This window comes from Armigeres subalbatus, unplaced genomic scaffold (genome assembly GCF_024139115.2).
Source record: "Armigeres subalbatus isolate Guangzhou_Male unplaced genomic scaffold, GZ_Asu_2 Contig634, whole genome shotgun sequence".
Lineage (NCBI taxonomy): Eukaryota > Metazoa > Arthropoda > Insecta > Diptera > Culicidae > Armigeres > Armigeres subalbatus.
In genome coordinates, this window is record NW_026943407.1 from 118,068 (window position 1) to 141,645 (window position 23,578).

The window sequence follows — 23,578 nt, forward strand, 5'->3', positions numbered from 1 at the left end:
CTTTTCGTAGGTATTTCAAAAAGAGTTTGTGAAGGATTTTCAGAAGGTATATCCGTGTTTCTGAACGAAATCTTGACGGAATGTCCAAAGAAACTTGCGGAGATATCTAAGAATATCAGAAGTTCATTCAGGAGTTACTTTGAAAAATCTTTCAGGAGTTTCTTGGATATTCTTTCTGGAACTTGTTCAAAAAATCTTAAGGAAATTTTATCCTAGAACTTTGGTATACCAAAAGAGTTCTTAGAAGAATTTTGAAATTTTCAGATAAATATCTCAACGATTTTCCCAAGGTTTTCCTTAACAAATTTCTGAAAGAATGCGTGTATGAATTTCCGAACTAATTCCTGAGGGAAATTCCAAGGAATATCCGAAAGAATCCGAAAGACTTTCTGGAATTCGTTTCCGGATGAGTTTTTGTAGGACTCCCTGAGGCAAATTCCGAGGGAAACTGCTAATCGATTTCTTAGAAACATTCCAAAGGAATTCCTGGATTTATCTAGGAATTATTTCAGACATACCAGAAGGCATTTCCTCTGAAATTCTGTTAGGAATTTATTCATAAATTCCTTCAAAAATACCTTTAGACAATTTTTTATGGATTTCTCTGGAAATTCCTTTAGGAATTCTTTGGGGAAGTCTTTTAGAAATACCTCCAAAAACTTTTTTAGCAGTTCCAACGGAAATTATTTTTGAAAATCAATTCAGGCTCTCTTTTAAAAATGTCTTCAAAAATTCATTTGGAAACTCCTACACTAGGGTGGCACTTTTTCAATTTTTTTTTTATGGGCCGCCCTCTTATTCGGTTCTATTTGATGCCCTGATGCTCTGGACAAAATTTCAGCCAAATCGGTCAACGTTTGGGCGGTAAAATCCAGAGGCGACTCGTCCATACGTTCTACCTGTTCATGGAACAGGTAACCATTTTTAGGTCAGAAGTAGGAAATTAATGTCTTGACTCTTGGTAATTAATTATTAGGGCAAATAATTTACTCAGTAAATTTTTTAAACAAAGTTTCACCTAATATTTCCAATGATTTTAACATCTAAACATCTAAAGAAACAAAATATTTCGTAGGCAGATCAAGTTAACGCCACATGCTTGGCGTACAGTCAATTTGCAGCTAAATGTGTGTTTCCCCGACACACCACACCCCATCACAAAGAAAGCTTTTGCCAGTCGTACGATCCATAATGAAGAACCAACAGCAGCGCTGCCAAAAGACAAATTTTATGTTTTGCGCCATGACAAATGATTTGAAATAATTTCCTCCTTGGTATGCTCACTCGTTCTCCGCGCGCAGAGAACCAGCGTGAGCGTTGCCAGCTTTCTCCGTTTCCTCACATCATACTCTTTCGCATGCGAAGCAAGCACGTTTAGATGCAAGTTCTGCTATGCGCGCAGCAGGAGTCGAACCCGTTCGACGCGCTGCGAGAACAATCAACGACGCGACGCACCTTCGGTTAGACTCGATCGTAGTGTCTACTGTGCTGTGCTTTGCCGAAAGGCGCACCGCCGTACGCTTTCGTTCATACTTCGATGATTAGAAAAAGTTTGTTTTTCTTTTTTTCTCCTGATGAATATGCAATGCATCAAGAACAATATTAAATTTATGTTTGCGTTTTCAAAAGAGACATTAAATAATGTTTTTTTAAGAATACTTAAAATCAATCAACATAGAGAAAAAGGTATAATATTCACTAAATTTGAAGAATTAAATAACTGGAACACATTTCAGCTTCTAAATGTGACTAATTGGTCGTCACAATCTGGGGTCGTATCAAACAATAATTGTATACTAATTATATACTATAATTATTATACTAATAATGGTTAATAACATTTCTTTTATAGCAACAAAATATGTGAGAGTTTAAATATTAGCGGCGATGGGACCCGTGTACCCCGAATTGTGGAATGAGCCGATTTGAAAGATCTCTATTCTGAGCAATATCCAGTTATTGCCAACTGTTATCAAGTTATGTTTAAGACGATTTGCGAGAGTTTAAAATTTTAAGTGCATCTAAATTTAAAACATTTTTGTAACAAAAGAGATAAATAAGCTATTTATTGTTTTGTAAATCCTTTCTATTTAAATTGTTTTTTTTTTCTAATATTTGGTTAAGTTGTACAAGAAAAGGTTGTAATATTAGATTAAATGCACAACTTTCATTCGAAACCACTCAGCTTGATGAATAATTTTTATCAGCATGGTAGAACAGGTGTAGCAAAAGTCCACGAGACGCCCCTGGTAAAATCCGTGGAAGTTTATATGGTAAAATGTATGCAGAAACATCGAAAAACAATGATTTTCAGTTGGAAGTATTTCACATTTACTCATTAAAAACTACGAAATACATGATAAAATAATGAATAAAATCAACTACGAATTCGAACTACGAACGGAATTCGAATCAAAGGATCAAAATCCGTACAGCAATTTTTTAGCTAAATATTTAAATTGAAGCAGTCTGATTGACGAAACTACCACTGTAAATAGTTCGATACGCACCTTGAGAAGCGATCCCTTCGATTTGTATTCCGCTTATCTTATGTAAAGATTCGCAATTAGCAATTAAAACACAGTTACTTTTGGTGCAACTGTGCTCTACACGAAAACAAAATGGCGGCAAAAACTCCACGTTTGGTGGGTGGCGATTTGTTTTTGATTTTTGTCGTTTTAATTTCAAAGCCTCCTTTCCATTTCTATGCCCTAAAAGCTTACTGCCAAGTATCTGCACAGGATAAGATCAATTATGTCTACATTAATTACCTTTAACCCCCTTTAACTTATTGATATCTCATGAGGTGAACGGATTTCGGTGTTGTACGGATTTCGCTCCCGCACGGTATACGAGAAAGACAAAAATATTGAATTATAGGGGGAGATCCCCCAGCGCCGGACACTTCTAAAAACGGCACTTGCAGAGACCCCTTTTTCATCTTATATACTACAAAAGAAAGCTACCTATTGAAAAATCCTTTACCTGCATGGAATATCAGATCCTCATGTCGTCAAATTTTTACAAATTTTGAAATTGAACAAAAATGTCAAAAAATTTCATGTTTCGCCTTGAATCAACAATCAACAATTTGGTTTGAATCAACAATTTTAAAATCAATCGAATGCATTTTGATTATGTCAAGATGGTCAATATTAGTCATATTTCAAATAACAATCATGATTTCAGAAAAATATATTAAGCTCGTTTAGTGGAATGTATTAAACCGTCTAAGACGAATTAAGTACTGTCCATTTAATTCCACCAGTTAATTTTCGTTATCTTTGCAGATACGTATTTCGACCACAACTGTGTGGTCGTCATCAGTCTTGTACTTGACTCGACTTAGACCATATTATGGCGACCAAGTCGAGTCAAGTACAAGACACTGAAGACGACCACACAGTTGTGGTCGAAATACGTATCTGCAAAGATAACGAAAATTAACTGGTGGAATTAAATGGACAGTACTTAATTCGTCTTAGACGGTTTAATCATGATTTGTTAGATATATAATGTATCTATGGTGCAAAACTAAATTTATGTATCCACTAGCTGTCCCCCGGATCCGGACAATGAGTTTTTCCATGAGATAAAATAGCCGTTCATTGCACCTGTTTTGTTAAACTTACTTCATTTCATTTGTTTTTTCGTTCTGAGGTATCAGAAAACCACAAAAATAAGCAGAAACAAAATTTGAAGTTGTCATTGAAAATGGAGGAAATTTTGAGCAGGATGTATGAAATTGAGTTGGAGAGTCAAATAAGCTCTACTAACACGAGTTAATATTTACAACTTGAAGCAAGTGAAAAATATAACTTCTAAATGATATATTTACTCATATAATAGGAACTTGGTCATATTTACCTCTCTTACTAATTTAATAATAAGATTATGTCGATTGTACATATCACAAAGAAACGTGGCTCCGTAAAGTGTTATACACGCCTGAGCCTACCAAATAAACGAACTTGGGAAAAAAAAAACTTGGTCATATTTGCGCATGTTGCAATAGTGTCCGGTACTAGGGGACACTTTTCTGGACCGTGAAAATTTTCACCAAAATTCATCATCAAAATACATCGTCCAAAAACGTGTTCAAATGATCAAATATAGTTTGTATGAATCATCAATGATCATATTTTGTGTAAATGGGGTACAAATAAACATAACCCGGATAACTAGAGAGTTTTTCGTTAAATGGCTTATGTGTACGGCACTGGGGGATCTCCCCCTAATGGTAATATTCGTCCATAAATGTCCTACAAAATATTATGTGAGTAATTTCATAGGAGAGGCCATTTTGCCCCGTGGTGCCGTATGTACTGTTTTCCCCTACAAGAAAACGGTGCATTACCATGAGCTTAGATCAGTATTCTGAACGTGGTAAACACTGGATGCAATAGGCAGGGTATGTTGCAAGAATGCCGAGCATCAATGATGCAAAGGTGGTATTCGCTTAAAGGTGGTGGTCGCGAAATGAGTATCGTGAAGTGAAATTGTTGATTCGGCGTCGAGTACTACGCAAATAGATCAGATTTGATTGAAACTATGTGCTGAAACTTAGGGTTAGGGTTAGTTTTGTTGGCCTTGATTTAGAGTTCATGAAACCTCATGTATTTGCACTTAAAAAGGATTGATGCATAGGATGATTTTGCTTGTCCGCTGTATATCACAGTTACCTTCCAAATATCTTTTTTTTTCTTTGTTTTTCGTTCCAAATTAAAGTAAAAGTTCAACATAACTATTTTAGAAGTTCTAAATTAGAACCCATCAAATCCATCTCCCTGCTATTTGCAATAACTGATCTCGTTGATTACCCAAACTAACTTTAGTTGATTACATATTTTATGCACTGCAATTATGATCTAATTATTAACTGAAATCGTGTTCGTGTCTAGTAATTCAGCCATTGATCTATAAGCGAAATCGAATCTCTTAAATATATCATAACAAAAGTTAAGTAATTTGATTTATCTCGATAGACAACTCATAAAACCTCGAGTGAAGCAACTCACGTGTGCTATGGCTTGATCCATCACACGAGGAGGTATTTTCCCACAAGAATTATTTTATCTGCATCCGACTCCCCGCGCCGAACAACAGTATTGGAAAAGTTTCTTCGTAAGCTACGAGTGTGGGCCATAATATGTTTTGGGATTTGTGATCCGAGCGCTTGCCATGTCACACAGAGCACGTTTCTCTGAACAAACTGTTCCACACTTTGGAAAGTTATTGGCTTACAGTGTTTTTTTTTGTTGGCTTAGGTGTAACTAATTTCTTATTGTACCTGAGTCCCATGGGAATCGATTTCTTCGATGAAAGCAAAATTCCTGATGCCCAAAGTTGAAGGGTCGCGCCTAATGACGCTGATAAGCGACAGGAATTTGTATACCTACTACAAAACAGAACCGAAACTTTCCCCCTCCAAGGTCGGAAGCGTGGTCGCCAGCTGGCATATTGCTATTCATGGAGCTTTTCCGGCTTTGGAAAAATGGAACATGGATAGGGGGGAGGACAGTAAACACTGGGTGTGTTGGAACTAAAAAGCGGATAGCGATGATCCTAAAAGTGGTCAAACAGTCTCAACGACGGGGAAAAGACGACGACGATGACAACGACAACACGTCGACGTTAGGGAAAAATAATGAGCTCACAGCTTCTGGCATGCATCTACATTATGGAGAATAATGATATCAAACAGAATCTCTAAGGTCGTTCAAACGATGATGTCGGGTGGAAGCTCCTCAAGATGGGAAAGAGTGTAAAAAATGAAAGATGATCGAAACGTGCCGGAATGCGGAGATCGTATTGAGGGGAGCTTTGCTCATATATCGACAACCAACCACCTACGGTGATTCAAAAGAACAGAATTATTGGAACTTTATTTCCAACAAAGATTGTTTCAAGCAGCAATGATATATATATTTTTTCCATTTTTTGGTGTAATATTATTACATACATGTAGAATAGGATCCATGGATTTGAAATTTGAAAACGAACGATAAAAAAAACAATATATTGTAATAACTTTCCATTTTTTCATATGCCAAAAAACTAAGAGATTTTGGTTAGTTCGCTATTAGTAATCTCTATAATTAAATTCATTAAATCAATTTTAGTTCATACGATAATTTTTGATACCATAATTATTGACCGCCATTAGCTGAAATGTAAAAAAAGGTAATGTCAAGATAAAAAACACAAAAGAAATAAAAATTTCCATTGTCAGAAGCCACCGGTATTTTAGCCATCAATACAAACCTCATTGTTATAGATAACGAGTATCCAAATAGTTTTGAAACGCATCCAGTAGAAAGCTCAACATTGAAGGCTTTTGGATCACAGCGTAACTAACGGTGCCACTTGGACGAGTTCAGCCGAAGTTGTGCATCAGGAAACAGTCCTGATAGGAAAAGGTATTTGCAAACCATTTTAGATATAGAGTCGAGTAGAGAGAGATACTGCTTCCCACCAGCAGCCGGCAAGTAATCGACATACCGCGGCATCACGGAAGAATAGAACAATCCCCCATCATCATAATGGGGCAGAAGATATTCACCACCTATGCCGCCACCGCAGGACAATGGAAGGGAAATATGCAAGAAAGAATTTCATTTGCCATCGACACGACCCTAACCGACCAGGAATGTCATTTAGAAGAACAGTGTGCTGCTTGCCCGGTGTGCGAGCCGAGAGGAGTCCCCCAGCGGAATGTTTGCTCTTTTGCACTTCGCATCCTCAACTCATCATCGATTCTAAGCCACCCACGGAGCGCGGCGTGCGCCGTGCCGTCGATGACGGGTGGATCACAAAGAATTATGACGGCCATCATAATGGGGCACGTGGTGGATGCTGGCTGGTTCGTCGTCGTCTGCTGATGCGGCGTCATGCAAAGTTGGGGGAAAATATTTCCCGCGACCGAGGTGATAAAAAGTGCGAAACATTACAAAGATACATTGTTTCCGCGGTGCCGACGACGACGTCGACGTCAACTGTGTTGAAACAAGCAAGACAAGTCCATTAAATTGGATTAACGGGGCTGTAACAAGGCTATAATTAGCAGGCACGAACTTAATGAAATTGCGGTAGGACAGTCTGATGAAAGTTTGATAAGTAAGACAACCGGAGATAAAATGACGAGTGTTACCGCGCCAATGGACGAAGTTGTCGAAAATGTAATTATTGGAAATATTTCACTTTGAAGATAGAATAAAACGTAATTTTTTAGACAAATTAATCCGTGAGGAATTATGACTTAAAGAAATTATGATTTAAATAGATACTTTTCCCAGAATTCCCTGCGTTATTGTTATATCCGGCAGGCCAACGGGAATGTAGATCCATATATTTAAAGTTGGTAGCGATCAGCATCAGTTTTTTTATTTAGAAACTCATACAATTCATCAATCACTTGTTTTGAAACGGGACTAGTAAATTAAAAGTTTTGTACCTTGTTTTGTAACATGAAGGTAGATATTAAACAAAAAAGAATACTGCAGCATATTGCTCTTTATGCGCAAAGACCAGTAGTATATCTAAACAGAGGAACACAAGACAATCGCTTGTTCCTTTACCTTTATGATACTCGAACTGAGTATTTGACAGTAATGCATTCTGTTCAACCCAATAGACGATTCTTGAAAGGATCATTTTCTTTTTGCGATATATGGAACATTTTTAGGTAGATCGAATTTAATCATATCGCATCCTGGAGCGGAGTTTTTTCTATGAAAGAAGAGACATTGATGATTCCAGAATTGAGAATGGTCCATCCAAAGAACCGGGATCAGTGACTGATTCTTGAAATAGCGGTTCAGCTGGTACAGAATCTGGACTGACCATTTTTTGGAAACTTGAATATCCATCGATTGGAGTATTCTTCACTCTCGTTAGTGGAAATGTGGTTCCGCATGTTGCGGGCTGTTTTTCAAAGTGTCCTCATTGAGGTTTCTTGTGATAGTCCTGCGACAAAACTTTGCCAGTAGCTACGGTTTTTAGCCTTGGGAAGATGTTTGAGCTTTCTATCAAGCCTCAAATACTCTGCTAAAAGCTCAGATCTTCCGTGTTTTCTGAAAGCCTTGAACCCGCGCAATGAAAAACAGCATGTTATATGCTTAGAATCATTTTTTGCGATATTAAATAAAGCGTCACTTTTAACGTTACGGTTATACACCAGGGGTGGCATTGTGCATCTCGATTCGAACGTAATTCTATCGAGTCGAACATGTTTGGCATTACGGCTTTCGATTCGATCTCGAAAACGAATCATCGTTCGAGTATGCTCGAGGAGGTACAAGCATAACGAGATGTTTTGGCATTATGGAGACTCGATAGCACACTGAAAAACGACTCAAGTCGAATGAAAATCACTCGTCACCTTTATAGCTTTCGAATGTTGTTCGAGAGTCATTTCTTGCTGAAAGTTTTTCATTATATTTGTTATTATTTCTCTACGGGAAGAGTATAAATGTTTCATTATTGTATCTTGAAGGAAAGAATGTCATTAGTATACCTACTTTTATAGTTTCCAAACAATATGCAATCTCTAATTATCCCGAAATCCTCGTAAAAACGACTTCAACTTAAATCGTTTTTTTTGCAGTTTTCACGTATTTCTTGACAATTTCGATAAACCACGTAAAAAAATTATGGGGAAAATCTACGTAAAAATAGTTGAGTTAAATAAAAAACGCGCAAGAGATGACCCAAGTGCATCTAACTAAAACACATGGAAACATCAAAGTAATTTATTATCGAATCCTTTTTTAGCTTTAAATTATTTAGCTCAAAATTGGATATGTGGCATGAACTCGAATAAATATAATAAATGCTAAAGCATTTGATGAGTTTGATTGCTCTACGCATGCGGTCGCATGTACTCAGACGACTAATGACAGTGGAAGACCGACACTTGATTACAATTAGAGCAATCAAACTAAACAAATGCTTTAGAAAAGTCATGCACAGCCAAGACATTTAACAAAAACAAAATGGTTTTCGTACGGCCGAGTTGCTTATAATTTGTGTCGTAACTATATCTCAATTTATAAAACATGTCGTATCGGCATAATGTTTTAATCGGTTTCAACTGCTCAATAAATAATATTGCTTTTATAGTCATTGAGCACGATTTAATTATAAATTAACTGCCAATTCATGCCATGAAGGATGCCTTTCCAACAGGCAGCATTAGAGTGGCCCAAGCTTATATGGAAAAAGTGAAAAGTCTGGAATTTCAAACCTTGCACCCTTAAATAACAGTTTGGGGGTCCCAGAAGCTTCCATGAAAATTTCAGCTCATTCGGTCCAGTGGTTGGCGTGCGCAAATGGCTCAAAGTTTGTATGGGAAAAGTGATCCAAATGTATGGGGAAGCGCAACCGTTTCAGTTTTTTGCTTCTAGGTGGCGCTGTAGTCGACGGATTCCTGTTGTGGACAAAATGTAGAACCTTTTTTATATAAGGAAGCAACTGGTGAAGACCGGATGTAAATCCCTTTGAAATTGGCCAAGTTATAAGCATCCAAAGTCGAGGGTGTCGAGCGTGTCTCCCAGGGGTGTTTAAAATGAGAGCAACGTACCACCGACCATTGCGGCGGCGATGCAGGTGTATTCGGTGCCGTGCGAAATTAAATGCATGATTATCACGCAATCTCGCGAATTTTTATCCGATTGGTAAATACTTTCCGTGCTCTGTACAGTAGTGTAGCTAGAGAGGGAGGGGGTGACTTACCACTGAAGCCAACGAGCTGAAGTTTTTAAGGGGAGACAAAATTCATGAAATATTTGTAACGAGTTTTTTTCGGACATCGTGATGAACGTTGCATCAATTTTAGAACGATATGATATAATCGTTACAGACAGAGGGACAGAAGGACAGAAAGACCTGGGATATTATATAAGTTATATATTTTTCAAACAACAGTTTCAATGTTTATAGCATAATTTATTAACTGTATAAAACTACAAAGTTATCAACAAACAACACTTATACCTATATTAATTATTTATTTCAACTGCTAGGCCTTCCTTTATAATAAAGCGAGTACAACCTGGAAAATTTTGCCTATGCTGTTGAACAACTTTGAGAAGAAATTGAAGCTGTTCTTCATTTTTTGTCAGCTTTCCACAAAAATCTTAAACTAGTTTAACTCCTCTTTCAGCACAGTCATTCACTACCAAAAATGAATTAATTTTATTCCTACTTTCAACAAATTCTTCCAATTCATCCCATATACTAGGATCTTCTTTGAGAAAATTTGCAGATATTCCAGAAATTTCAAAAAAATTCATCGTATTTTGAGAAACAAAATCCGTACAAGAAGTCAACTTATCGATCGTACATATTTTCAATTTTATTTTTCTTACTTCATCACCCTGACAAGATTTTTAATTGTGTTGATGTTTAATTGTTTCTTTTCTCTCATCAATAGATATTTCTGGGTCGAAAAAAGCCAGAGCGATTAGTTCTTCACTCAAGTACCATAGATGATTTGCAAATCTTGAAGCCGCAGCCATATACACAACACATGTCTTGATTGATCAGGGAAAGCATCTCGTAAAGTTATCAATTTTTTTGCCAGGTTTAGATCATATCGTGCTGCTGATGAGGGTAAAGGAGCTTTAAACCAAGACCAAATGTAAACTCGTAAAACAAAAGCACGCATTACTGGAATTTTTTGCCTTTCATCATCGGTCATGTCAAATTGGCCTATTTTAAGCCATATTTTAAGACAATATATTGCTTTCGCCATCCGTCTGGCATTGCTATGTGCTCCTGGTGCTGAAAATTTAATTCTTTTCACACTAAGAAATGCTAAAGATAAATTTAGCAACTCTTTATAGTCTTGTCGTTGCTGTTGAATATTGAGTTGGTTTTTCAAAAGTTCAATCAAATGTTGTGTTTCATCACCAAGGATCTCAATAATGTTTTCGTCTACCATATCTTCATCAAAGGATTGATCCATAGTAGGCCATGCCGATTTAAATTTTATAAAAATACTTGAAGAAGGGCCTTTTGAAGGAAATAGTTTTTTCCCAAGCTGCTGTCATCAAAACTTCGGCAATATGATGCCTACACGCCAGCCATAAAAGATCTCTGCCAATCCGCTTCTCGATTAGGGTACAAGCGCCTCTTTTTATTCCTGTATTTGCTGCTGTTGTATCAGATCCCATTGCACAGATGCCATCGCTAAGTTCCCATCATTCATCAATTTGCAAACTTCGTTTTTCTGGCGTCCCGGATAAAAAATATCATTGAAAAATCATAAATTTTACTGTTACGTCACCATTTAGTACATATTAGTTACCATTGAACGTAATGGAAATGTGACAATACAATTGCATAAGAATTTATGGTTTTGCACGATAAAACGAATGGTAAATGGGACTTTTACAATAAAAAATAGGGGTTGTTATGTATCTTTACAATAAAAAATTTGAAAATTTTTCATGCAAAATTTAGAGCAAAACAATTGATTTTACGGTTCTTCAATGGGACGATTTCTAGGGCCAAAACAATAGAAAACATTGTGTTTTGAATGTTTTTCCTTATTTTTTTTATTGTTTCACCATTCAATTCCAATAGGGTTTAGAATAACTTTCACTCCAAAAATACAATACAAACACAATAAAATTTAGTGTTTTACAATTTATTTCATTAACATAGAAAAAAATCACATTTCTTGTGGGATGCAAAAAAAAAGTTTTCTTCTTTACAAAACACCATTATAATTTGTAATATTGAATTGATATTACAAAGTGTGATGATATTTTGTAATGATAAAAATCTTTTTGTATCTCACAAAAATGTAGATTTTTCTTGTTAATGAAATATATTGCGAAACAAAATATATTGTAAATTAAATATAAATTTAAAATAAATTTAATAATCTAATCAGCGTTTTGTAGATAGTTGTTTGTTATGGCGCAAATTATATTTAATCTGAGCGGTCCAAAGTGTGTGCGATTTCCTGCTATGATGCGTCTTTGAATCTCATGTACTTATGCTGCCGGTGTTAAATTGACTCCACCGAAAAGGCTGGAAGATCTAATAAATAGCGCGCTGGAATAGAGAAGAAAAATTTAAAAAATTAAAACGTATGAACATGTGGAAAGCAAATCTAAATGAATGGTATAACGTATTAATGAATCCATTCATTCCATTGGGTAACTTCATGCTGCGGTTTATGCATAAACGTTAGCGCCTGGTCGCTGGCAATGGCAGACCAGCCACTGCTTGTGTTTAATAAAATAATGTGTCAATATGGAAAATTTACCTTGAAATAGCGGCAACGATCGGATCCAGGATCGGCACCAAAATTGATTATGCTCCGAAGGCACTAGCCGTCTATATCGCGCCGGCAACGGATGCACCGAACGCAGGTGGGCTTGGGGCATCAAATATCGGTAAATATTGGTTCTCTGATGTTAAATTTAGTTCTGGGCATCCAGTTCAGCCGTCATAACTAAACTCGATTCTGTGCGAAGATTTCATCCTCCGGTTTGGAACCTTTGGGCAATTTGAAATGAGGGTCGCTGGAATTAACACCCAGCTCTCAAGATGTTGGATCGAGCCTTAAGGGAGAAATTTTTTTGGCGGAGCTATCCGAACCATCCGAATCCGAATCACGAAGACTTGATTTCGGTTATCTGCAAGTGAACTACAGGGAATTGACCCGATCGGTTGTATACGCCTGTGTGTCTGAAGTATCTTGTCATGATACTTTGCCAATCGATAGACCGTCCTCCGGCTCTGAGCATCTGAGCATCTCTGAAACGCCAAGAAGAATTTATTAAGTAAATTGCATATATAACAAACTGATTTAAAAAAAATGTTTATACACAGAAAGAAAAATCATTTATCAAATTAAAAAAAACGTTGGTTAAAATAAAAAGTTGCGTTGGTTCTTTTTCGTAGAGAGTTCGGTATGTTCAAAATAAAAGTACAAACACTTTTGTTATATCCATGTTTCAAAAGTGACATGCAGCTCTGAAAATAAAAGTACAAACTTTTTAAAATAATATTGAGGAACTATGAAATCAAAATAGACACACTATAGAAAAAAAAGTTTAATATTTTAAATTTGACATGAAGTTTAACTCTGTCACTTGCCCAAGTCACCCCCTGCCAACGAATTTTTTCCTCTACCCCAAAGTATCAATGTATCAATAGTTTTTATGTCATGGAAAATATGTTTATTTTTATTTCATTTTCAACTTGTGTTCGTATGCACATTGATAATTGGCCACATAGTTTGCTCCTTCGTCAATAAACCATCTGGTTCAATGATTTAGCCGGCATTTTGGATCTGTAAAAAATAAACAACGATAATAACGAAGCGGTAAACTCAATGTTATTAATCAAACAAACCTGTTTCTCGGCTTCCACAGTGTCGTCATATGAATGTCCATTGCTCCTATCCGATTAGTAAAAGCCTCTTTGGGTGAACCGCCTTGTCCTCAACGGTTCTTTGTCAGCCAGTGGCCTAGTGAAAATAAGAAATAAAATGGATTTTAATTTTTAACGAAGCTGAAAAATGAGCCAAATGTCGATTGAACTAACCTGATGATGTAAATAAATATAGTATCCGTTCTTCTGAAGCACTTAAGCTGTTCGGGATGCGACGTTTCTAATGGTATTCGGACGATTGCCCCTCGCGACGAGAAGACCGGGTGCGGGAAAAACTGCGGATGAATACACTGTAAGAAATGATTCTGATATTTTGGCATACTAGAATTGCATTTCACTTTTAAGAAGCGTGATGCTAATTTCTAAAGCCTTCTTATTGGTTTAGATAATTCAATAAAGATTAGATCCCATTTTGTAATACTTTGAAGTGTTTTTCACCATGTTATTCGAAATGTTTTCAAACTGAAAATCTATTAATTTAAATAAAAATGTTTTTATTTTTTTTTGGGGTGCCCAAATCTAATGCCTTTTACTGATTTGTTTATAGTGCGATTTGACAGTTTTACAGTTTTAACAGTGAAAGTGTGAACTTTTAAATAAATTAACAGAACTGATTAAACATACTTTCAGAATGATAAACTAACTTTCGCGGTATACAATTTCACTTTTAATTTGAACAAAATATCGCACTTTTCAATTGTAAAGTACAATATATTTGAAGAAACAATGCTTTTTGTTTCTGTGTAGCGAATTAAATTGCGAAATAATTTGATTCGTAAACCATTGTAAATAAAAGACTTACTGAGGATCAATCCGCCAGAATCCATTCGAATGTAGATTACCGCTGCTTCTGAAGATAGTCCTACTATTTAACAGCAGCGAAATTTGCTTTTGCTGGTCATTCCTTGTGGCAGACTGGTAACCAATCCACTTCTGTTGTTGCTCGGACCTTCTAGGTGTGTCGATTCCACCACCGGACTTGCCTGGCCGAACAGCGAAGCCTGAGCCACTGGTTGGCCAAATCCAGCCAACTTTGCTGCCCCGGAAGATGATTTGTTGTTGTTTTCAAACAGCAAGGTGATCGAGCTTTGAACAGTGACTTGCTATGTTGGCAACTGAAAATGAATTAAGTTAAAAATTAGAGCTTGAAAATTCCTATGATTTGCGACCAGCGCACGCCGTCTACGGCATACGCCATCCCGTATTGCGATTGTTATTAAGGTTCCCCCAAACGCACGCGACGCAACCGACGCAACAGTTCTTCACTTGGCGACTGCAATTCTATCGCCGTTGGTATGGAAGCTTAAATGAAACGTCGCAGCGATGAAATCGTCTATAGGTTTGGAGGAGCCTTTACAAGGGTTAAACTAGTTCTTCGCGCAAAACTTACCAGTTTCTTGTACAGCAGTAATATCTGCCTCCTTCCAAACATAGCTGCTCATATGTACTTGTCGGACACCAGATAGACGCACAGCTAAATGTCTAAACATCAAGCACAACTTTTCTTTCTTACCTATCTAACAAAAGTGAACAAAACGGGGTTTTTATTATAACGGGACAATCACATGCGACAATACACCTCTATTTTATTGATTTTAGATCTTAATATTTAGTGGATTTTAAATATTTTGTAAAAAACATTTAATCAAGAAATAAATATAAACAAGAAAGAAAAATAAAAACACCGTTCAAAACGATAGTGTTGCCAGAATAATTTGAATTAATTTGAACGAAATGTTGAAATGTGTTGAAGGGTGGCAATGTGCTGTAGAAGTGGGTGATCATTTCAAGACTTGTAATATTTAAAATCAATTTATAAAAAAAATTTCAACTATTGTTGTTTTATTGTTTTCAATTGTTATTTTATCATTATAATAAATCAATAGAATATTCTTAAATTGTATTTTTTTGAACTCAAGGCAAGATTATATCATTAACAAGTCAGGAAAAATGCATCGTTTGTTTCGTTTTTTGATGCGCAAAACAAAACACAAGAAACAATAAATATATTATAAAATGTATTGTTAACGTTTAAAATTATTGTGATTTTTAAGTAAGTACAATAAAGGTTCTCTACAACCGTGGGAATTCTACATTAAAGGCACCATAGATTGTATTGTTTGACATACAACCTATGGTATTTTAATGGGTTAAGCCATACAAGGTACTGTAAATTTTTATCCGGGGTGTTAGCTCGAAGATAAAACGACGCCAGAAAATTGCGAAATTAAACATCGAACAATATTCCGGATGTGTTTTCCTACTAAAAAAAAGATCCCCCTCTGCCCCCCTTATTTACCCCCTTTCTCTCTAGCTACACTACTGTACAAGTATTTACCAATCGGATAAAAATTCGCGAGATTGCGTGATAATCATGCATTTAATTCCGCACGGCACCGAATACGCCTGCATCGCCGCCGCAATCAATGGTCGGTGGTACGTTGCTCTCATTTTAAACACCCCTGGGGGACACGCTCGAAACCCTCGACTTTGGATGCTTATAACTTGGCCAATTTCAAAGGGATTTACATCCGGTCTTCACCAATCACTTCCTTATACAAAAAAGTTCTACATTTTGCTCACAACAGGAATTCGTCGACTACAGCGCCACCTAGAAGCAAAAAACTGAAACGGTTGCGTTTCCCCATACATTTGGATCACTTTTCCCATACAAACTTTGAGCCATTTGCGCACGCCAACCACTGAACCGAATGAGCTGAAATTTTCAGGGGAGCTTCTGGGACTCCCAAACTGTCATTAAAGGGTGCAAGGTTTGAAATTCAGGATTTCATGCATTTTGGGCCAGTCTAATGCAACATGCTACTCGCAGATGAAATTACTCTTATTCTCTTTGTTTACTCACATTCGCAATGCGCTGAAGGTTGTCTCTCCAGCGGGCGGCATGATAAACACTGAGGCAGCTATCTTTTATTCTCTCTGTTTACATTTCGTTTGACAGAACATACTCGATTGAGCTAGTACAGCACCATTCGAAATCTTGTACTGCGACTGAATGAAGTCGAACGAAATACATAATGCCGCAATTTTTTCGAAACGAATGCAAAAACGTACGAATCGAGTGATTCGATTCGAGATGCGCAATGTCACCCCTGGGTTTGCGGAAAACGCTCTCAATACACGTAAAAAAATTTAATGTTATATATTATTAAGATTTCTAATACTTTTTTGCCGAAGCAGGCGCTGAATGATATGTATAAGAAAAAACTTATACATCGCATTAGTCACATACATTCCGAAACTTATACTTTTCATTAACTTATAAATGTTATTAGCTTTTTGATATGGGATCATTCATTAGATGGCATAATGAAGAGTATTAGTATTTTCGAATGGTTTTTTGCCATAACATATAAGGTTATTTTTTTACGTGTAGATAACGAACAACGCTCAAAGGCAAAAACCAAAAGATATGTTAGTTACTAGATAGAGATTGTCGCTTCGTTTCCCTTTGTTCTGCTGTCCGATACATGTGTGGTACATACCTGTCAAATCGTATGGATTTTCCTTCTTTGACATTTAGCTCCCCTATCCTCGCCAGCAAAAGATGTTCCGGACAGCGACGACAGGGACAATCTTTATCTAGTAACTAAAATATCTTTTCAAAAACCTCTTCGAATCATAACAAGCCAAGGAAAAAAGTCCATCGCGCATATATATCATATATAATATATCATCGTATTCTCTACATCTTTTCCCTCTACAATCTTTTCCCTTCTGTACTCTTTGGATACTTGCTGAAATGAAAATTCACTTTTATTTTGTCTCAAACTGTATCCAAAAGCAATTCACCTTAAAGTATAAAATTATCTAAGTAATTCGAAAATTAATACATGCACTTCTTATGTTGAATCCATGATAGCAACATTAAATTTATATTGAATTAGATTTATTATTCATTAAAAACCTGAAAAAATAAATAATCCCAAACCCACTCTGAAACTATTCAAAGTTCAAATCTAAATCCAATCCAAATGAAATCCTGATCCAATAAACATCCTATCCAAGTTCAATCCAAATCCAATTCAATACAAATCCAATCCAAAATAAATCCGAATTCAATCTAAATCCAATCCAAATTCAATTCAAATCCAATCCAAATCCAAATCCAATTCAAATCCAACCCAACCCAAATCCAATCCAAACCAAATCCAATCCAAAACCAATCTAAATCCAAATCCAATCCAAATACAATTCAAATCCAAATCCAATCTAATCCGAATCCTATCCAATGCAATCCAAATCAAATCCAAATCCAATCCAAATCCAAATCCAAATCCAATCCAAATCCAATGCAATCCAATCCACTCAAAATCCTATCCAAATCCAATCCAATTCCAATCTAAATCCAGTCCAAATCCAATCCGAATCCAATTCCAATCTAAATCCAGTCCAAATCCAATCCGAATCCAATCCAAATCTAAAGCCAATTCAAATCCAATCCAAATCCAATACAAATCCAATCCAAATCCAATCCTAATGCAATCCAAATCCAATCCAAATCCAATCCAAATCCAAATCCAAATCCAATGCAATCCAATCCACTCAAAATCCTATCCAAATCCAATTAAAATCCAATCCAATTCCAATCTAAATCCAGTCCAAATCCAATCCGAATCCAATTCCAATCTAAATCCAGTCCAAATCCAATCCGAATCCAATCCAAATCTAAAGCCAATCCAAATCCAATCCAAATCTAATCCAAATTCAATCCAAATCCAATCCAATCCAATCCAAATCAAATCCAAATCCAATCCAAATCCAATCCAATTCCAATCCAATTCCAATCCAAATCCAATCCAAATCCAATTCAAATCCAATCCAAATCTAATCCAAATCGAATCCAATTCCAATCCAAAGCCAAATCCAATCCAAATCCAATCCAGACAAAATCCAATCCAAATCCAATTCAAATCCAATCCAAATCCAATTCAAATCCAATCCAAATCTAATCCAAATTAAATCCTATTCCAATCCAAAGCCAAATCCAATCCAAATCCAATCCAGAAAAAATCCAATCCAAATGCAATCCAAATCCAATCAAAATCCAATCCAAATACAATCCAAATCCCATCCAATCCCTATCCAAAGCCAAATCCAATCAAAATCCAATCCAGACCAAATCCAATCCAAATCCAATTCGAATACAATCCAAATCCCATCCAATTCCTATCCAAAGCCAAATCCAATCAAAATCCAATTCAGACCAAATCCAATCCAAATTCAATCCAAATCCAATCCAAATCCAATCAAAATCCAATCCAAATCCAATCCAAATCCAATCCAAACCCAATCAAAATCCAATCCAAATCCAATCCAAATCCAATACAAATCCAATCCAAATCCAATCCCAATCCAATCCAAATCCAATCCAAATGCAATCCAAATCCAATCCAAACCCATCCAAATCCAATTCAAATCCAAATCCAATTCAAATCGAATCCAAATCCAATCCGAATCCAATCCAAATCCAATCCAATCCTGTCCAAATCCAATCCAAATCTTATCCTATTCAAGTCTAATCAAAATCCAATCCAATTCCAATCTAAATCCAAGTCCAAATCCAATCAAAATCGAATCCAATTCCAATTCAAATCCAACTCAAATTCAATACTAATCCAATCCGAATCCAAATCCAATCCAAACCCAATCCAAATCCCATCCAAATCCCATCCAAATACAATTCAATTCCAATCCAAATCCAATCTAAATCTAAATCCAATCCAAATCCAATCCAAGTCAAAATCTAAGTCCAAATCCAATCCAAATCCAATCCCAATCCAATCCAAATCCAATCCAAATGCAATCCAAATCCAATCCAAACCCATCCAAATCCAATTCAAATCCAAATCCAATTCAAATCGAATCCAAATCCAATCCGAATCCAATCCAAATCCAATCCAATCCTATCCAAATCCAATCCAAATCTTATCCTTTTCAAGTCTAATCAAAATCCAATCCAATTCCAATCTAAATCCAAGTCCAAATCCAATCAAAATCGAATCCAATTCCAATTCAAATCCAACTCAAATTCAATACTGATCCAATCCGAATCCAAATCCAATCCAAACCAAATCCAAATCCCATCCAAATCCCATCCAAATACAATTCAATTCCAATCCAAATCCAATCTAAATCTAAATCCAATCCAAATCCAATCCAAGTCCAAATCTAAGTCCAAATCCAATCCAAATCCAATCCCAATCCAATCCAAATGCAATCCAAATCCAATCCAAACCCATCCAAATCCAATTCAAATCCAAATCCAATTCAAATCGAATCCAAATCCAATCCGAATCCAATCCAAATCCAATCCAATCCTATCCAAATCCAATCCAAATCTTATCCTATTCAAGTCTAATCAAAATCCAATCCAATTCCAATCTAAATCCAAGTCCAAATCCAATCAAAATCGAATCCAATTCCAATTCAAATCCAACTCAAATTCAATACTAATCCAATCCGAATCCAAATCCAATCCAAACCCAATCCAAATCCCATCCAAATACAATTCAATTCCAATACAAATCCAATCTAAATCTAAATCCAATCCAAATCCAATCCAAGTCCAAATCTAAGTCCAATCCAAATCCAATCCAAATCCGCATCTAATACAAAGCCAATCCAATTCCAATCCAAATCCGAATCCAATCCAAATCCAATTCTATCCAAATCCAATTCAAATCCTATCCTATTCAAATCTAATCAAAATCCAATCCAAATCCAATCCAAATCCAATAAAATTCCAATCTAAATCCAAGTCCAAATCCAATCCGAATCCAATCCAAATCGAATACAAATCCAATCCAAATCTATTCAAAATCCAATCCAATTCCAAATCAAATCCAATCCAAATCCAATAAAATTGCAATCTAAATCCAAGTCCAAATCCAATCTAAATTAAAATCCAATCCAAATACAATCCCAATCCGAATCCAAATCCAATCCAATTCCAATCCAAATCCGAATCCAATCCAAATCCTATCCTATTCAAATCTAATCCAAATCCAATCCAATTACAATCCAAATCCAAATCCAATCCAAATCCAATAAAATTCCAATCTAAATCCAAGTCCAAATCCTATCCGAATCCAATCCAAATCGAATCCAAATTTATTAAAATCCAATCCAATTCCAATCCATATCCAATCCAAGTCCAATCCAAATCGAATCCAATTCCAATTCAAATCCAACTCAAATTCAATCCTAATCCAATCCAAATTCAATTCAATTCCAATCCAAATCCAATCTAAATCAAAATCCAATCCAAATACAATCCGAATCCAATCCAATCCAAATCCAATCTAAAACCAATCCGAATCCAATGCAAATCGAATCCAAATCCAATACAAATCCAATCCAAATCCATTCAAAATCCAATCCAATTCCAATCCAGACCAAATACAATCCAAATCCAAATCCAATTTAAATCCAATCCAAATCCAAACTCAATTTAAATTCTATCCAAATCCAAGCAACTCCAAATCCATCATTTTAATGTTACTATTGAGCATACTTATGATAATTTATTAATTAAAAATGTATAATTTTTGTCTTTAAGAAAGCATTACACGGACGGCTTCTTTTCATAAGAAATTGCAGACATTTTTAAATGTAGAGCCATTTCTTCACCGGAAGCTTAAAAACCGTTTTTTGCCTTTCTCGTATACTAAGTATACGGAAAGGCTATAGAACTGCTCCAAAACCAAACTTTTTATAGAAGGCTCGGAGACCCATAGTGTTATATACCAATCGACTCAGCTCGACGAATTGAGGTGATGTCTGTATGTGTGTATGTATGTGTGTGTGTGTGTGTGTGTGTGTGTGTGTGTGTGTGTGTGTGTGTGTATGTGTACAAAAATGTGAGACACGTTTTTGGGCATTTAGCATCATCCGATTTGCTCGCAACAAGTTGCATTCGACGCGGAATGCAGTCCCATTGGTTCCTATTTAAAATTAGATCGATCGAACTTTGCGTTTCGGAGTTATGGCCAAAAAACTGTTTTAACGTGCAAAAAAAAAGCAAAATGCCCAGCTCTGGATTCGAACTCGTGACCTCTAGAACGGGAAGCGGTTACTACACCACTGTACCATCGATACACATAATATGTGAGAAGATACGTACAAATATAAATCATCGAATTGGGCACATATTCATTGCCTCTATAAGCAACCGAACTCATCCTGCTAGGGTATTGTTTCCTATACTGGAAGTATTAATGGAATGAGAAAAGAAAATATTAATTTTTCTCGTTGGTTATTAAAATATACAGTTTCAATACATTAACTTAGAACAAGATGCCGTGGTGAGTATAAGCCGTTTTGCAGCGCAGTATCATTACTTCACACTTTACCGGTCGCTACTAAACGCGCTGCTAAAATAGTAGCGCAGCTGACAGGTGATCAAATTTGGTAGCGCGATAACAGCGCTGCTATTTGATGAACTATTAAACGTCACCGGTATGGAATGCAGCCACCAAAATGATAACCGAAAATAGCGACTGGTGCGAAAAAGAGTGACTAAACTAAAATGACAGAGCAGCGAGGGTGATCAAAACACTCGCACCCAGTAATGATGCTCTAATAGATAAACTATTGAAACCGCTTGGATACGCTGTTCATTTATTGGAGATAAAAGTAGATTCACCATGATGCGAAGAAATCAATGCAAAATTGTATTGGTATAATAACATAATTACATCCAAACTTAAATAAACATATGTGTATAATAATGTGAAATATCAATAAGAACCCCTCAGGTTACGGGTGCCCTATGGAAATTACTAACAGTAAACTTTTTTCGATAGGATATCCGTTCAGTAATTAAAAATCCTCTTCTCTGCTAAACTTTAGACATAACTTTTCTCATGTCTTTTTGTTATCAAGCGCTAAAAAAGCACAAATACCCTATATAACAGCCTGTAAATAATCCTCATGTAGCAATTTCAAAAAGCATCGTGCTTTGTTCAACACGTTCAACGCTCTCCCGTACGAATGCGCCTAAAAGAAGGAATGGCAATGTGCCTCGCGCAGTGGTGGTCCCCCATACAAATGCTCGACTAAACCTACGATTGCGCTTAAAATTTAGCAACAGTAATTTTGTAACGCTGGATTCATTTTGAAATTTAAATAGTTATCCGACATATGCTATGCTATCCAAAGACTTACGGAAGCCCATGACTTAAGATCTGCAGCCACAGTAGCGTCTCAATTCTAACCTTGAAACAGTAAATTTTTCGCTTTGGTGCAGCAAGGCGCAATTCGCCAAACTAACCACTGTCAAGTAGACAAAATATATATTTCAATGCATGATATCAGTTCTTTCCGAATCTTTCCCGATAAAAAATAAAGTCAAATTTAATTTTTCCATGCATATATGTTTAGGAGATACTTTACAGCATCAACCTGAACCAGGTCACCAAAAATTAAATTTACCAACTACAATTAACAAATTGAGGAATTATCCTTGACTAAATGTACAAAATTAAAATAATATCAGCTTCACGAAAGAACGATTTGTTTTGGGTTTTGTCTGGGTTTCCGCCACTGTGGATCGGTCGGCTTAACCATCGTAGCATCAGCGGCAAGCCGTGCTTCTGTTCTATTTTTACGCATATGCATGCATCATTCTTTGTGGCGTACAATCATCATATGGGAGCGCAGCTGGTGTGCGGGAAGGCGCGGGACGCATGCGCATTCGCTTCAGTCTCTTGCCGTCAGGCTTTCCAAATGTACCGCATCATTACAGCCTACCAATGATTGTCGCCTTTGCTCAACCATGACAGCCGTGCTATCGGTTCATATGCGACAGTCACATACACGCAATCCTACGAGAGTTAACGCTGCTCTCGGGTGACGTTGTAAGACAGTTTCATTCATTTGCTTTCGGGTCGTTCGTTATTCCCGACAGCTGCGTCTGTTCGTTCGGCACATTTTTCGTGCGTTTAACATGCGTTTCGTTTGCTGCTGCGGATGTTGACTACTGCAGTAAAGAGGTAACTGTTGCCTCGCTAACTGCTTTTCGTTCATTGCGAATCCATCCGTGGCCGATGCAATAGTGCTGATATGTATGTTAATAGCTCCCAGGTATAAGGTACCAGGTACTCCATCGCACCGTACTGCGGTTGCGTAGACCGACAGATGTGAGTCA

The 23,578-nt window shown here is 36.5% G+C and overlaps 1 protein-coding gene and 1 long non-coding RNA gene across 3 annotated transcripts in view; one reads left to right on the forward strand and one right to left on the reverse strand.

Annotated features, from left to right (window-relative positions):
• Positions 1-23,578, forward strand: part of LOC134204518 (tyramine beta-hydroxylase-like) — a 65,809-nt gene that overhangs the window by 24,958 nt on the left and 17,273 nt on the right. The window lies entirely within an intron of this gene.
• Positions 13,174-15,567, reverse strand: LOC134204506 (uncharacterized). Of its 2 annotated transcripts, XR_009977879.1 has the most exons (5): positions 14,801-15,567; positions 14,213-14,525; positions 13,564-13,685; positions 13,372-13,486; positions 13,174-13,309 (listed from the first exon to the last, which is right to left on the reverse strand). It is a non-coding gene; the product is annotated as an uncharacterized LOC134204506 (long non-coding RNA). The 2 variants fall into 2 exon arrangements; XR_009977880.1 differs by lacking the exons at positions 14,213-14,525; positions 14,801-15,567 and adding an exon at positions 14,035-14,053.